The 15,038-nt window shown below is 33.7% G+C and overlaps 1 protein-coding gene across 7 annotated transcripts in view; it reads right to left on the bottom strand.

Moving 5' to 3' along the window:
* Positions 1-15,038, bottom strand: part of LOC145260396 (DNA polymerase delta catalytic subunit-like) — a 226,546-nt gene that overhangs the window by 62,078 nt on the left and 149,430 nt on the right. The gene's annotated exons all lie outside the window — the stretch shown is intronic.

The raw sequence follows: 15,038 nt of genomic DNA, 5'->3' as shown, positions 1-15,038 counted from the left end.
TCCAATAATCTATTTTTTTTTAATTAATTTTATCAAGAATTCATCATAAGTCTTGGTTTCGATTTTAGCTGATGGCACCTTAATAATCTATAATCTATTTTTTTTTTATAAATAATTTTATCAAGAATTCTTCATAAGTTTCAGTTTTGATTATAGCTAAAGGAATTAAAGTTATTTCAGTTTGGGATTCAGTTTCGATTCAAGCTGACGAACCCAAGTCATATAGATATATTTTTTATTCTTGAAATCGCAACTTTATAATATATAAAAATCGATAGAACATTAACTCTATAATAATATATATGAAATCTGCAAGAATTAAAATATCATATTTCGGCATATTTTACGACCGGGCTATGCTGGGCGTCTCTGCTAGTTTGGATAAATACTTTTGCAATTTTAACAAAATAGTTACAATAATATCAAAGCATCTCCATTTATGCTGAAGATCTACAGAATGCGAATATAAATATATGACATATGAATAAGTCGTCTGTGGAATTTCTACAGGTCCCGCTAGTTTAACATTATTACATCATCAAATAAACAAGAAAAAAAAAACTTTAGGCCATGGCAGTTTGAAGCCTAATGCTTCTCATTAGAAAAGGAGAAAAAGGCCAGGTTTATATGCACAAAAAAGCTGACATAAGCACATTAGCTTTTCTAAATAAAGATAGACCAAAAAAAGAAGAATATATATATATATATATATATATATATATATATATATATATACTAGCATGGGTGCCAGGCGTTGCCCGGGCGTTTGGAGGTGTATCCTGAGCAAAAAAAAAAAAAAAAAAAGAAAAAAAAAAAGTCAATTTTTTTTAACTTTGACCCCTATTATGACCCCTTAATTTATTGTTTTGGGCTCAAATCAAGTTATTAAGTTAGATCCATGTCCAAAGAAACCTATATCTAAAATTTCAAGTATTTAGACACAAAATTGGCGGAGGAGTTTAGTAGAGTTCTCAAAGGTCAAATCATTGAACTTTGACCCCTTAACAGTCAAATTTTTGTCCGAAAACTGATCAAATAGATTTTCCCAAATCTCAGTACCCTGTATATCAAATTTCGAGTCTGTAGACTAAAAATTAACAGAGTTAATTAACAGAGGAAATGTAGACAGACAGACAGACATATATAGATTATTCAATTTCGGTAAACAAAATTATCATAAGTCGTTATAATAAATTTACTGCTTCAGTCTGATAAAACATCATCAGGCAACAATAAATCTCTAGTCTTATTCGAAGCCAGCCATTAAATGAAAATGAAAAAGGTGGAAAAATAGAAAGAAGAGAATAAAAAGGAAAAAGAAAAAAGTATATACACACAGACTAGCATCGTCACACAGAATTGTCGAGAGCATGAATGACAAAATAGAAGAATCAAAAATTACTTTTCTCTATCCTCCTCTGTATTGCCGTCCCCCTCCTTCTCATACATAAAAAAATATTACATTTCAAGAGACAAAGTGCCATTTCACACCAAAGGTTGACAAAAAAAAAATAAATAAATAAATAAAACTATATTGTAAAGTATCGGCAAGATGACATATATTTGAGAGAACCCTCGTTGCCATGAACGTCTTGTTTAAGTAGCCCACTCTAGCCTCTCATGTAAGTGGGCGAGTCTACTTCTATGCGAGTGTGATGCCAAGATTACTCCGGTCTTGTAACTGGGCGTCTTGAGTCCGATTCCATCTCTACATGCTCTTTCCCTTCCAGGGCCACAAGATACTCGCGTTGTGGTCCAATGTTTTAAGGCTCTGGAGTAGTTGTGCGATATGCCCCATGTCTGTGGGGATAGGTTCCTGGGTAGTCACGTCATCCTTCTGCTACGACACACCACTTGATCTTCCTCAACCTCCATCATCACAGGGGATGCTGTGTTATCCACCACAATCTGTTTTGGCAAAGTGTCAGATGTTTCGGGCTGGTGTTGATCTATATCCGTGGTGGACCATTTTCCCAGTATTTCGGGCCCTGTTTGGTTGTCTATGGTATCCAACATTTCTGGGGGCTCCTGAGGTATCGAGTGACAAGGGGTATCTACCACTGGGTTTATTCTTCGGAGGAATCTGCGATTGCGACTGGTTACCTGGTTACTCGCATTAATGCATACATTATACTGCAGGTTACCCAATGTTTCCACCACCCTTCCTGTCTTTGCCCATCGGCGTGGGTGTGGACCAACTTGGTTTTGGACCTGCACCATTTCCCCGATTTTCAGTTCCTGAAGTGTGTGACTTTTTAGATTGTACTCTTATTCATTCCGTAAATGTTTTTTTGCCATCGCTGTTTCCCTATAACGACTGATTTCTCTCCAGCGTTTATGGATTCGATATAGGTCCTGGAGCACTGAAAGATGGTCCTTTATCACGCGACCATAGAGGATCATCACTGGAGACATGTGTAGGTCTTGTACCAGGGTGTTGCGATGAGTCAGTAGGGACCTAGCTGCCCGGTCATGACATAGGCACCTGCAACTGTCCGTGCTATCAATAAGTATCCTTTTAGCCGTTTTAATGGCCAATTCTGCTCTTACCATGTCAAACAACAGCCTGTTTACTTCTGGGGCCATTCTCAGCTCATTTCATCTATTCCAGGAGTCAATGAGTATCACCCAGTTACCATCACTTGAGTCCGGTCCCCTTGTAAGTGAATTGCTTGGCTGTCTTCCATCTCTTCACAGGATAATGTTCTTGCTGTAGCTCGAGGATCTGTTGAAGTAATGTCTGCTGTGTTTGTTCGTCCATATTCCAACGTTGTTTGCAGCAGTTTTCCTATATCGGTGATGCCATGTAAATTATCGGCAAGACAATGTATATTTGAGAGAACCCTCGTTGCCATGAATGTCTTGTTTTAGTAGCCCGCTCTTGCCTCTCATGTAAGCGGGCGAGTTTACTTCTATGGGGGTGTGACGCCAAGACCACGCTGGTCTTGTAACTGGGCGTCTTGGGTTTGATTCCACCTCTATATATATATATATATATAGACGTATATGTAATTATACTGAGTTCGTGAAATTCAGTAAATTTTCATAAACCAATGAGTTTTAAGCCTAAAATGGTTGACTTAAAGAGTAGGCTAGGTTAATCCAAAAAGAGTTGACTTAAGGAGTAGGCTACAAAATTATCAAATTTTATAATTGAGTATTAATATACTGTGTAAGCAAAAACAAGTCTTCAAAACCTGGTGTTGGTGGCAACAAAAAGTGTATTTCAATTTACGTTACAATTGTTTCTATGTCCAGTTCGACAATTTCAAGCATTATGTCGTTTGAAAATTTTCAAAAACCAGCATTTCTTCAGACTTTATTAATAAATACACTTTTGGCAATAGAGCATTTTTTGAAGAGAAGGAAGGAAGTGTAACGCGTTCAAATTAAACATAGTCAATCAAAAAGATGAATACCAGAAATGGCATTACTTTTAAACCTCCCACTAAGGTAGTTTTTAATGTGAGGGAAAAGCAGCTCCCCCCAAAAAAGGGGTACTCTGGCAGTATCCAAATAAATAGTAATTGTCTCAGTATGAAGGGTTTCCCCTACATTGACCAAGGACTAATTACAGAACAGATACTACCCAAGCGAAGCCCAGGCGCTGGCGGTTGCATTCGAATAGTTTCGATTTATTTATACAAGAAAGACAAACAAACACTGGAGACAGCGGCATCGTGGGAATTTTTTAAAACTCGATAAAAACAAAATATAAAGACGGCGTCCGTTTGCGAATCTGAGATATTACGATTTGGAAAGTATAAGGAAACTTCTTGCGGAATCGAACCGACACAAAAAGCTTTTCATGGACATACAAACGCCCATTTTGCCCTTTATAGAATAGACTAGCAGGGGTGCCTGGTGTTGCCCGGGTGTTTGTAGGTGTGTGAAAAAAAAAAAAAAAAGTGTTAGTAGGCAGGCAGGCTCGAACCCGTCCTGTGACGCGAAGGCAGAAAAGAAAGTGAAAGAAAACCTGAAGTTTTACAGCTAGGCCATGACGCGACAGGAAGTGAAAATTACAGAACAGATACTACCTGGCCGGAAGGCCAGGCGCCATATGTTTGCATTTAATTAGTTTCGCTTTATTTATACAAAAAAGGCAAACAAACACTCTAAATGATGGTATAGACAGAGTTTTTTTTTAAACTCGATCAAAAGAAAAAAATATAGAGACGATGTCCGTTTGCGAATGTGAGATATTACAATTTAGGAAGTATGCAAAAACTTCTTCCGGAATCTAACCAACGCCAGAACCCCCCACCCAAAAAGCCTTTTGTGCACATACACAAACGCTTGCGCCTATTTTGCTTTTTATATATTAGATTGCCTATCTTATCCTCAATATCTTTGCTAAAAGGAAAAAAACAAAAAACAAAAGTGGAATTCTGCTTTTTCTGATTCAAGAGAAAAAGTGGATGCTCCATATCCTGATGATCAAGTTGTAGTTAGCAGGGAAGCAGTTCTGCCTGTTAAATTTTAAAAGTTAGCCCTAAATATAGCATTAAAGCTGACATTTTTTTTTTTTTTTTTTTTTTTTTTTACAAAGGCATCACCACATTATCAAGGCCCAGAGGCCACTCAAGGATAAGGGTTAAAGAGTGTACAGTAGAAGTTGGTCAATATAGTAATCATTAGTAATGAAAATTTGGTAAATTTAATAACTTATATGGAACGGCTCATCAAGAACTTATTTACTTTAGACTTGAACAAAACCATATTGTAGTCAGCCGGAAAGCAGGAAAACGGAAGACAATTCCACAGGCGTGCAGTTCTAAGAAAGAAGCTTTGTTCATGGAATCTACGTTTAGGTTTAGGCACAGATAAAGAGTGGGGGAAATTATTGATAGTGTTTACAGCTAGACGAGTGTTTCTTGTGAAAGTTTGGCGAGGGGGGACCATAGATTGAAGCTCAGTTGAACACTTTCCATGAAAATAACGATACATCAGAGACAAACTCGCAACATCTCTTCTGTGAGATAGAGGTTGCAAGGAGGAGAAAAGGACATCTCCTACGAGGCTACGAAGTCTATTTTGAACTCTATCAAGGCAGGACAAGTTCTTTCTAGCAGCTCCTGCCCAGATGTGGCAACAGTATTCCATCCTTGGACGTACCTGGCTCTTATATAGATAGAGAATAGCATCAGCAGTGAGATATCTACTGGATCGATAGAAAGATCCCACCATTTTTCCAGCGGCCTTGGCAACAGATTTGATATACGTGTTCCATTTAAGATCAGGAGTAATGGTCAAGCCCAGAAGCTTGTCAAAACTTGAGGCCTCCTGAAGACGAGAGCCATTCATTTCAATTGATGACAAATGTGGATTAGAATGTTGATGATGTAAAGAGAGAAGCTTGGTTTTAGATGCATTAAAAGTAACCAGCCACTCCTTTCCCCATTGTACTACGTGCTCAAGATCAGAGGAGAGAGAATTGGAGAGAACTTGCTCGTTTACTGTCTTAGATGTGGTACCATAAATGGTAGTGTCGTCAGCATAAATGTCTACAAATGATGTAAGGATATGATTTGGAAGATCATTAATGTAGATCAGGAAAAGAGTTGGGCCCAGGATGGATCCCTGAGGGACACCGGCATTAATATTGTGAGCTTCTGATTTTTGCCCCTCAACTACTACTCTTATGAATCTATCAGAAAGAAATGATTTAATAATTGAGAAGACTTTTCCAGCTATACCATAGCTAGCGATCTTATGAAGTAAACCTTTATGCCATACCCTATCAAAGGCTTTAGATATGTCAAGAGCAATTGCCCTAGAAAGATTGCCACCGTCGAGAGATTTGCTAATCCTATGCGATATAACTGTAAGGACATCTGCTGTAGATCTAGCAGAACGGAAACCATATTGAGTGTCACTAAGAAGGTTATTTTTGTTGAGATGTTTGATTACTTCTGTATTTAATACAGATTCTAGCAACTTACTCATGACGCACAGGAGACTTATTGGCCTGTACTGAGAGGGGGATGAGCGATCACCTGAATTCTTAAATACAGGGCATACTGATGAGATTTTCCAGGGAGATGGGAAACTATTCTCCTTAAGACAACGTTTAAACAGTTTTGTAAGTATGGGCGCTAGTTCAGGTTGAAGTTTTTTGAGTACTATAATTGGAATACCATCAGGGCCAGTTGCTTTACTGGAATCAAGGTTTTTGATTAGCTTGGCAACATCACGTACAGATATACGTATATCACATAGCGTGTTTTCTGATACAAGAGGAAATATTGGGGGTTGGCGGTCTTGGTCGCAAAGGGTAGAATTAGCTGCAAAGTTCTTGACAAAGAGTTTGGCTTTGTCTGATGCTGACGAGATTACCTCAGATCCATTGATAATAGTTGGGATGGAGCACACGCTTCTGTTCAGGATTCTGTTTGCTATTTGCCAAAACTGGTGGGAACCAAGCCGCTGCTCAGCTACTTTGGACTTAACAGATTGAGCATACAACTCTCTTGCGTTCCTTATTACTTTCTTACAATGGTTGCTGGCAGTCCTGAAAACGGCTTTAGTTTCCATACATCTATTACGTTTGAAGCAGTGGAAAAAGTGATTTCTGTGCGCAATGGCAGCAGCACATTCTGGAGAGAACCATGGCTGGCTGTTAGGTTTTTGCTGAAACTTTTTAGAGGGTATGAAATGGTCAATACCTACAATTAACCATTCAGTTAGGTCTAATACTATAGAGGACACATCCTTTTTAAACATGGAATGCAGAGGTAGATCAGATATAAATGTACGGAAGCTATCCCAGTCAGCCTTAGTGTATCGATATACTGTACGATGAAGAGGTACGTCTGGGGACTTATTACATTTCATTTTTATCTTAATTGATACAACAGAGTGGTCGGAAGATCCAAGAGGCGACAGAACAGAAACTGAACATAGTTCAGGGCAAGTTGTGAGAAAAAGGTCTAGTAGGCTCGCATACTGGCCGTCATTATCGGGCACACGGGTAGGTTCCTGAACAATCTGAGTGAGGTCATAGGCAATGGAGAAATCATGACAGAACCTCCCCTCATCATCGGTCTTGTTTGAGTGGGTCAACCATTCGACGTTGTGAACATTGAAGTCTCCACATACGTGAATGTTAGCTGAAGGATAAGTAGAAAGGACTTGGTCAATTTTCTCAGATATGCTTTGAAAGATAGTAACTCCGCTGTTGTGGGGGCGATAGAGAGTAAATATAAATGCAGTAGTGTGAGCTAAAGCAACCCGGAAGCACATATAAGGTAAGTTAGGATCTTCCCTGGAGATGTCCCTCCCACATGGAAAGCTATCTTTAATATAGGCACATATTCCATGCCCATGGCGATCTTGGGGGTCAGATTTAGAAGTTAAGTTAGAGTATCCTGAAATTGCAAACTCATCTAGGGAAATAGCCTGTCCAATGCCAGTTTCACTTAAAAATAAAAGGTCTGGTTTAGTCTCCTGTAATCATTCGATTCTAATTAGGCTTTTTTTGTTATTGCTTTCCTATGTTCTTGACACGATAATAACATACATTGCTACTATTTATATCAAACACTAGCAGGCCGACTGGCATTGCTCGGTCGTAAAATATGCATGAATGTTATTTCAATGCAGAATCCTTATTTATCATAAAGAGAAATACTGTAGGTATTAAACGTAACGTTAAATTCCTTAAAAATAGAAAATGAAATAAAAAAACGGAAACTGAGACATGTGCATGCAAGTATTACGTTCTTTTCTAAACAATTCACTTCTTGTAAGTAAAAAAAAAAAAATATTCGAGCTGAGACCGAAACCAAAATCTAAAGACAGTGAATCAAGTATGATAACCATTAGGCCAGTTTGACACGACCTTTAAAAAGTGTTTTCAAACCTGCTTATTCTTAACATAAGTAATCTATCACGTAAACGATTCACGCATGCGCATTCATGAAACAGTTGACAAACAGATAAAAATCCGATGATCCGCATGTACCAATTTTTCAATTTTGACCCCTTATTCCCCTGTTTTTCCGGATGAAAACCGATTAAAAAGTTTTTATATCCCTAAATATCTCATATGACAAATTTCAACTCTCTATCAAAAATCCGTTAAGTATATAGGTTGAGAAGTTTCCTCTCACACACACACACACACTCATTCATTCTCATTTTTATAGATATATAGACTAGTGGGGGTACCCGGCGCTGCCCAGACCAGGTGTGTCGAGGTGGTGTAGTAAGGGACCCTGAGATAAAAAAAAAAAAAGTGGTAGTAGGCAGACAGGCTTGAACCTGTACCACGAAGGAGGAAAAGAATGTGAAAAAAAATGTGACATCTTTGCTGTTGTGTCCATCGTCAAACTGGAAATGACGAATGTTTAAATTAAGGCTAGTAAATCGAAAGGAGGGGATGATTTCTTTCGAAAATATCGGCGAAAAAAAACGATCCCTCTTTGTAGAAAAGTGCCAAGTTGAGGGTGAAGAAATTAATGTTTTTAGCTAATATATTGTCCGAAGGGTCGAACTTCAAAACGATACCGATTTCGTTAAAATCTGTCACCTCTGTCGAAAGTTATAGGCATACATACATACATACATACATACATTTAAACAGACAGGTGAGATTTATATTATAGATTATTTATTCTTGGACAGAAAACAATTTTTAATTATGATGGGGAAAAAATCAGCAAGGGGAGTAACTCATTTTTAATTAAATACAAAAAGAGTTAACTCCCTTACAACTAAAATTTTATTCATTTTCATTTATTTTTTTTTGTATATGAAAGTGAACCTTAAATTTACTTTCGGCAACTTTGTAACTCTCGCTTCCCTTAGTTTGTACTTTAGTCCACACATTCCATGAGTGATGCTTATGATAAGGGGGACAGAATTGCTGCTTTCTGGGTTGGAATCTATCTATGCAGACTTTATCAGCGGATAGTTTTTTTACTCATTAGATCAAGTGGCATCATGCCTTGTCTAGAGCAATTTCCATTAAAAAAAGTTTTAAAAATTAAAAACAAAACATTACTGGATCCTGAGTAAAGTTAGGTATGCGCATATATTTATAGATTTGTATGTATAGGATTCCCTCCTAAAACTAATTAACTGGTCATTATGAATTGTTAAACACAGCATAAAGGGTTGTAATGTTGGCTATACTTAATGGTTTCATTAAAATTCAGATACCTCTGATTTTTTGTGAAATTTTAAAAAGTATTGGAAATCAATAATTGTTTCCTGAATTTTAGTTTTTTGGGATATTTTATATGGAGAGCAAAATAGAAGCACAAGCTTCCATTTGAAAATTCAAATATTTCAGATTTGCATTAAATTTGATCCATAGTCATTAGACATTGATCACACAATTAATTTCAATTTCTTCTGTTAATCTCACATTTTAGATATTTTATTAAAACATAATCATATAATTGATTTTGATGGGATAATTATTTAAATATAAGGTTTTGCATCAGTATATTTTGATATTCATATTCATAAGGCTCCTTAAGCTTAGGTTTTAAATTTTAGATATTTTATTAAAACATAATCATATAACTGATTTTGATGAAAATTGGGATAATTATTTCAGATATAAGGTTTTGCATCAGTATATTTTGATATTCATAAGGCTCCTTAAGCTAAGGTTTTAAATTTTAGATATTTTATTAAAACAATCATATAACTGATTTTGATGAAAATTTCAATAAAGTTTCTATAAGATTTACTAGCATTATACCAGGATTTTAATCAATGTAAAAATACATAAAAGTGGTGCAAAATTATTCTTTTTGGTGAATTAATTTTACCCATCCTGGGATGGGTATTCTTCCTGTAAATATGTTTATGTAAACGAGAAAATAAAACCAGACTACAGCATAAAGAAAAAAAAAAGCAAATAACAAATGAATCATAAACAATATAACAAGCAGGCAATCAAAATGGATGCAACAAACCACACCCTCTGCGTATTCTACATTGTATTTTTACTTGAATAGAGACAATGTAAGAGCACTGCACCAATTTCTCAAAAATGTGTTAAGAAATACAAGTACATCATATGGAGAATTGGTGCTAGTCCAAAACTCGGCCCCCTCTCCAAAGAAAAATATATAAAAATGGAGAAAAATTATTTTATGGATATACGTATCTGTGACAGAAAATACCGTACATGAAAAATCGCGTAAATTGATGAAGTTTCATTTTTATAAAGAAAATCATTTTTACGTGAATGATATTTTCAACTACACACCATCCTCATGTTAAGAATAGCTTTCTTTTGCAAGAGTTTAAATTATTTGGATTATCTCCGTTGTCTTGCAAAATGGATCAGAGACATTGTGTTGATTGTCGTTTAGCTATATGATTTGATTTTTTATAATATAACTATTTGATCAATTTACATGATACTTGGAGTATGATATTTTCTTTGTATCGCAGGTATGTACATCGGAAAGATTTTTCTTTATTTTTGATATTTTTTTTATCATAGGGTGGATGTGGAGAAATATGGACTTGCATCAAAGAATTTTCTGATAGAATTCTCTGCACTTCTCCATTATAACGGGAAATTCAAAAATCAAAATACTGAATTTCAAGTAAAACCAATGATATCTACTTGTCATGTCGCAGTAATTAACATATACAAAAATTACAAAAAACGATAAGGTAGAAAATTAATTATTAATCAATCAATTGGTCTAAGATGTTCGAAGTTTTCAGAATATATTTGACTCCTCTGTTATGATTTAAACTCTTCAGTTTCTCTCTTTTTTTTTTTTTTTGCAAAACGTAGAGCAAAAATACCTATACAGCAGGGGGAGATAAGTCAGTTTGTGATTTAATCACGTAACAATGAATGATGGGTCGGCATAATATGAAAACTGATTTTTATTTTTAATTAAAATACTTCTCAATCATTTTTTTTTTCTAATTTTTTTGCCTGAATTTTTTTGAAGAGTCCATCACTATCAAAGAACATCTTATATCAAAGTATTTTTTATTTGTAATGCAATTTTCATCTGTGTCTCATACTGTACAAGCACCAATTACTACGATTCCTCAAATCCTGAACTGCTTGAAATAATAATAGTAAAAGATTTCAAAAACAAAACCTATACTTTTAAAACACAAACACTGTTTATACTTAATCACAGTTCAATTAAAAAATATATGCCTTTGTAAAAAAAAAAAAAAAAAAAATATATGCCTTTGTAAAAAAAAAAAAAAAATATATATATATTTTTGAGAATTATGACAGAAGACTTTTGAAAACTGATGAGGTATTTGTATTTTTAATTAAATTAATTTTAAACAAAAAAATTAAATAAAACTATTTGTATTTAAGTTGTCTTTTTTCCTATACTTTCTTGTTTTTCTTGACAAATTTTAAATATTCACTTTTTTCTATGAATCCAGCCCATATCACAACAGCTATTAAAATATATATATATATATATATATATATATTTATATATATATATATATATATATTTATATATATATATATATATATATATATTTTTTTTTTTAAAGCCAAAAACAATGCGGAGGAAAACCGGAAAAGATGAAGTAAAAAAGAAAAACAAACAGATGTGTCTAACCTTTATTTTACTATCATTCTTCACTTCAATGTATAATTATTTATTACCAAGTTGCTGGTATGTCCGGTGTATGTAAAGTCCGTGGGTGGTGTGGAACTTTGATTAATTTCGAGAGAAAGGTACCTCTCTTTTTTAAAATAGAAGACAAAAGTGGATTCAAGATGGCGGAGAGAGCGTGGCAGTCCTGCAGAAATATTTTATTTTACTTATATATTTATTATATTATTTCTGTTGTAAGCTTTGGTTATATATTTATATATATATATGTATTTTTTTATATTTTATTTTATATAATATTGCATAATTTATTATTATTGTTGTTACTGTTTTTTTTTGTTTTTTGTTTTTTTTTCTCGTTTATCCGGTGCTGTTGTTGAAGTTTTTATTTATTTATTGTGTTCTGTTTTTAATTGTTTAGTTTTTATTTATTTATTTATATATATTTCTGAGAATTATGACAGACTAGCGAGGGGTACCCGGCATTGCCCGGGTGTTTACAGGTGTTTGTGTTGGATAGGGGGGAAGGGGGGAATCAAAACAAAAGAATAAGCGAAGTAATAACCCTGTTTGAATATTATAAAAACCAAACAAACGTGATGCAAACGAACGTTCTTAAAACAAAAACTAAAAAAGAAAACGTGAACGTGATGGAAAAAAAAAAAAAAAACAATAAAAAACAAACGATGTTAAAACTTCTTTAAAAAAATCTGAAAAATAAAAAAAAACAAAAAACAGTGAATGAAAAAAATAGGTGTGTGTGTGTGTGTGTGTGTGTGTTGGTGGGGGTGGGGGTGGATGGAAACTAAAAGTAATAACCCTGTTTAAGTATTAAAAAAAAATGAACAAAAACAAAAAAAAAGTTTTAGGACGATGGTAGGCTTGAACCCCAAGACTTGAGGTTAATAGTCTGATGACACAACACGACACTGCGAAGGCAGTAACTTTAGATGAGTCGAAAGTTAAGTGTTTATAAACCCAGGTGGTTTTCTAGGTCAAATCTCATGCCATAGCAGCAGCAGGAGGAGCAGTAGAGAGAAAACTAATTCACAGCGTGAATTTTGTAAGATAAAAGTTGCTGAAATAAAAGACTTTTACGATGTTGTTTCGTAAGTGTTACATATTATAATCTCGATAGCATAAAAAAAGTTATAAGAAATAGTACCCCCCCTCAGATAATCCCGGCGAAAAAAGCCTTTGGCGGACACACAAAAATGCACACACACTTTCGCTTTTATATATATATATATATATAGAACACTTTTGAAAACTGACGGGACATTTGTATTTTTAATTAAATTAATTTTAAACAACAAATGTCTTTTTTCCTATACCTTCTTGTTTTTCTTGACAAATTTTAAATGTTCACTTTTTTCTATGAATATAGCCCATATCACAACAGCTCCTTACACTTTCTTTGACAATTGTTTTGTGGATGAAAAGCAAAAATGCACAAAAGAAAAAAATAATTGGAAAATGCATTTGAGTGAATTTGTATGCTATTTCTCCAGTAGGACTTGACAAGTTACAAGTGAAAACCTTCAACAAAGATAATGGTTACGTAACGGTTAATTACGAGGGGCCACGTCATGCATAACCATTTAAAATACATTACAGATTTTAACATGAACAACCGTCTTAGAAGAAACATGCGTTTCATTACATATGACTATCTGTTATCATTACATTACATCTTTCCCATTAATGTCTTTCAGTGATATCTTTCCCATAAATATCCTTTTTGTGATATCCTTTCAATAAATACCGTTTTTGTGATATCCTTTCAATAAATATCTTTTTTGTGATATCGTTTCAATAAATATCTTTTTGTAATATCGTTTCAATAAATATCTTTTTGAAATATCGTTTCAATAAATATCTTTTTGTGATATCCTTTCAATAATTTTGCTTTTTGTGATATCCTTTCAATAAATATGCTTTTTGTGATATCTTTTCAATAATTTTGCTTTTTGTGATATCCTTTCAATAAATATGCTTTTTGTGATATCCTTTCAATAAATATGCTTTTTGTGATATCCTTTCAATAAATATGCTTTTTGTGATATCCTTTCAATATGCTTTTTGTGATATCCTTTCAATAAATATCGTTTTTGTGATATCCTTTCAATAAATATCGTTTTTGTGATATCCTTTCAATAAATATCGTTTTTGTGATATCCTTTCAATGGTACTTGTACAGTTTAATCAAGACATTAAAAAATGAAAATATTAAAAAAAGTTTATATTGTACGTATCTGTTTTGGGACTGAAGATCTCCGAAAAAAAATTTCATTTAATTTGATCGAGTAGTTTTTTTTTTACAGCGGAAAAATACGTTCTTATGATAGCGCGTTAAAGTCAGCCATTGTGAAATTTACTGAACATGCCACGGAGATAACTCCATGTAAAGCGCCGATATTCCTTCCCATCTTTAATTCTAGTTTTTCTTCCTAAAAATCGAACCTTTTGCTTGGTATCATAACAAATTGTTTTTTCGATGTAAAAAAAAAAAAAAAAACCCTACTTGGTGAAATTAAGTGAAATTTTTTCTTTGGAGAACTTCGTTCCTTAACGGATACGTGCAATATAACCTTTTTTCGATATTTTCATTTTTTAATGTCTTGACTAAACTGTACAAGTACCCTTTCAATAAATATCATTTTTGTTATATCTTTCCCTAAATATCGTTTTTTGATATCTTTCCCATAAGGATATTTTTGTGATATTGTTCCCAAATCAACGGTTCCCCAGTTCGATACAAAACACCTGATGAAGGCCGGAGAGCAAAACGGCCGAAACGTTGTGACGATAACAACCAAGATGAGGAAGTCAGTCCGACAATCTCAATCAATGAAAACACCTCATCTCAAAAATACAGACAATTACGTTCCCAAATCTGTTTATGATATCTTTCCCATGAATATCATTTTGTGATACTTTTCCAATTAATATCTTTTTGAGATATCTTTCCCATCTTTTTTGTATTGTGAGATAATTTCCTCGCTTTCATCGACAAAATTTTACATTTCTATGAAAGAATTTTCCAAAATAAAAAAAATGGAGAACATTAAAAAAACAATAAATGGAGAACACTAAAAAAAATAATAAATAGAGAACACTAAAAAAAATAATTAATGGAGAACACTAAAAAAATAATAAATGGAGAACACTAAAAAAATAATAAATGGAGAACACTAAAAAAATATGAAAATGGAGAACACTAAACAAAATAATAAATGGAGAACACTAAAAAAAATATGAAAATGGAGAACACTAAAAAAAATAATAAATGGAGAACACTAAAAAAATATGAAAATGGAGAACACTAAAAAAAATAATAAATAGAGAACACTAAAAAAAATAATAAATAGAGAACACTAAAAAAATAATAAATGGAGAACACTAAAAAAATAATAAATGGAGAACACTAAAAAAAATATGAAAATGGAGAACACTAAAAAAAAT

Source organism: Euprymna scolopes, chromosome 36, assembly GCF_053919585.1.
Source record: "Euprymna scolopes isolate OS-2025 chromosome 36, ASM5391958v1, whole genome shotgun sequence".
NCBI classification, from domain to species: Eukaryota; Metazoa; Mollusca; class Cephalopoda; order Sepiida; family Sepiolidae; genus Euprymna; species Euprymna scolopes.
The sequence above is the reverse complement of the archived record's forward strand: the minus strand, read 5'-3'. Positions and strand labels throughout refer to the sequence as shown.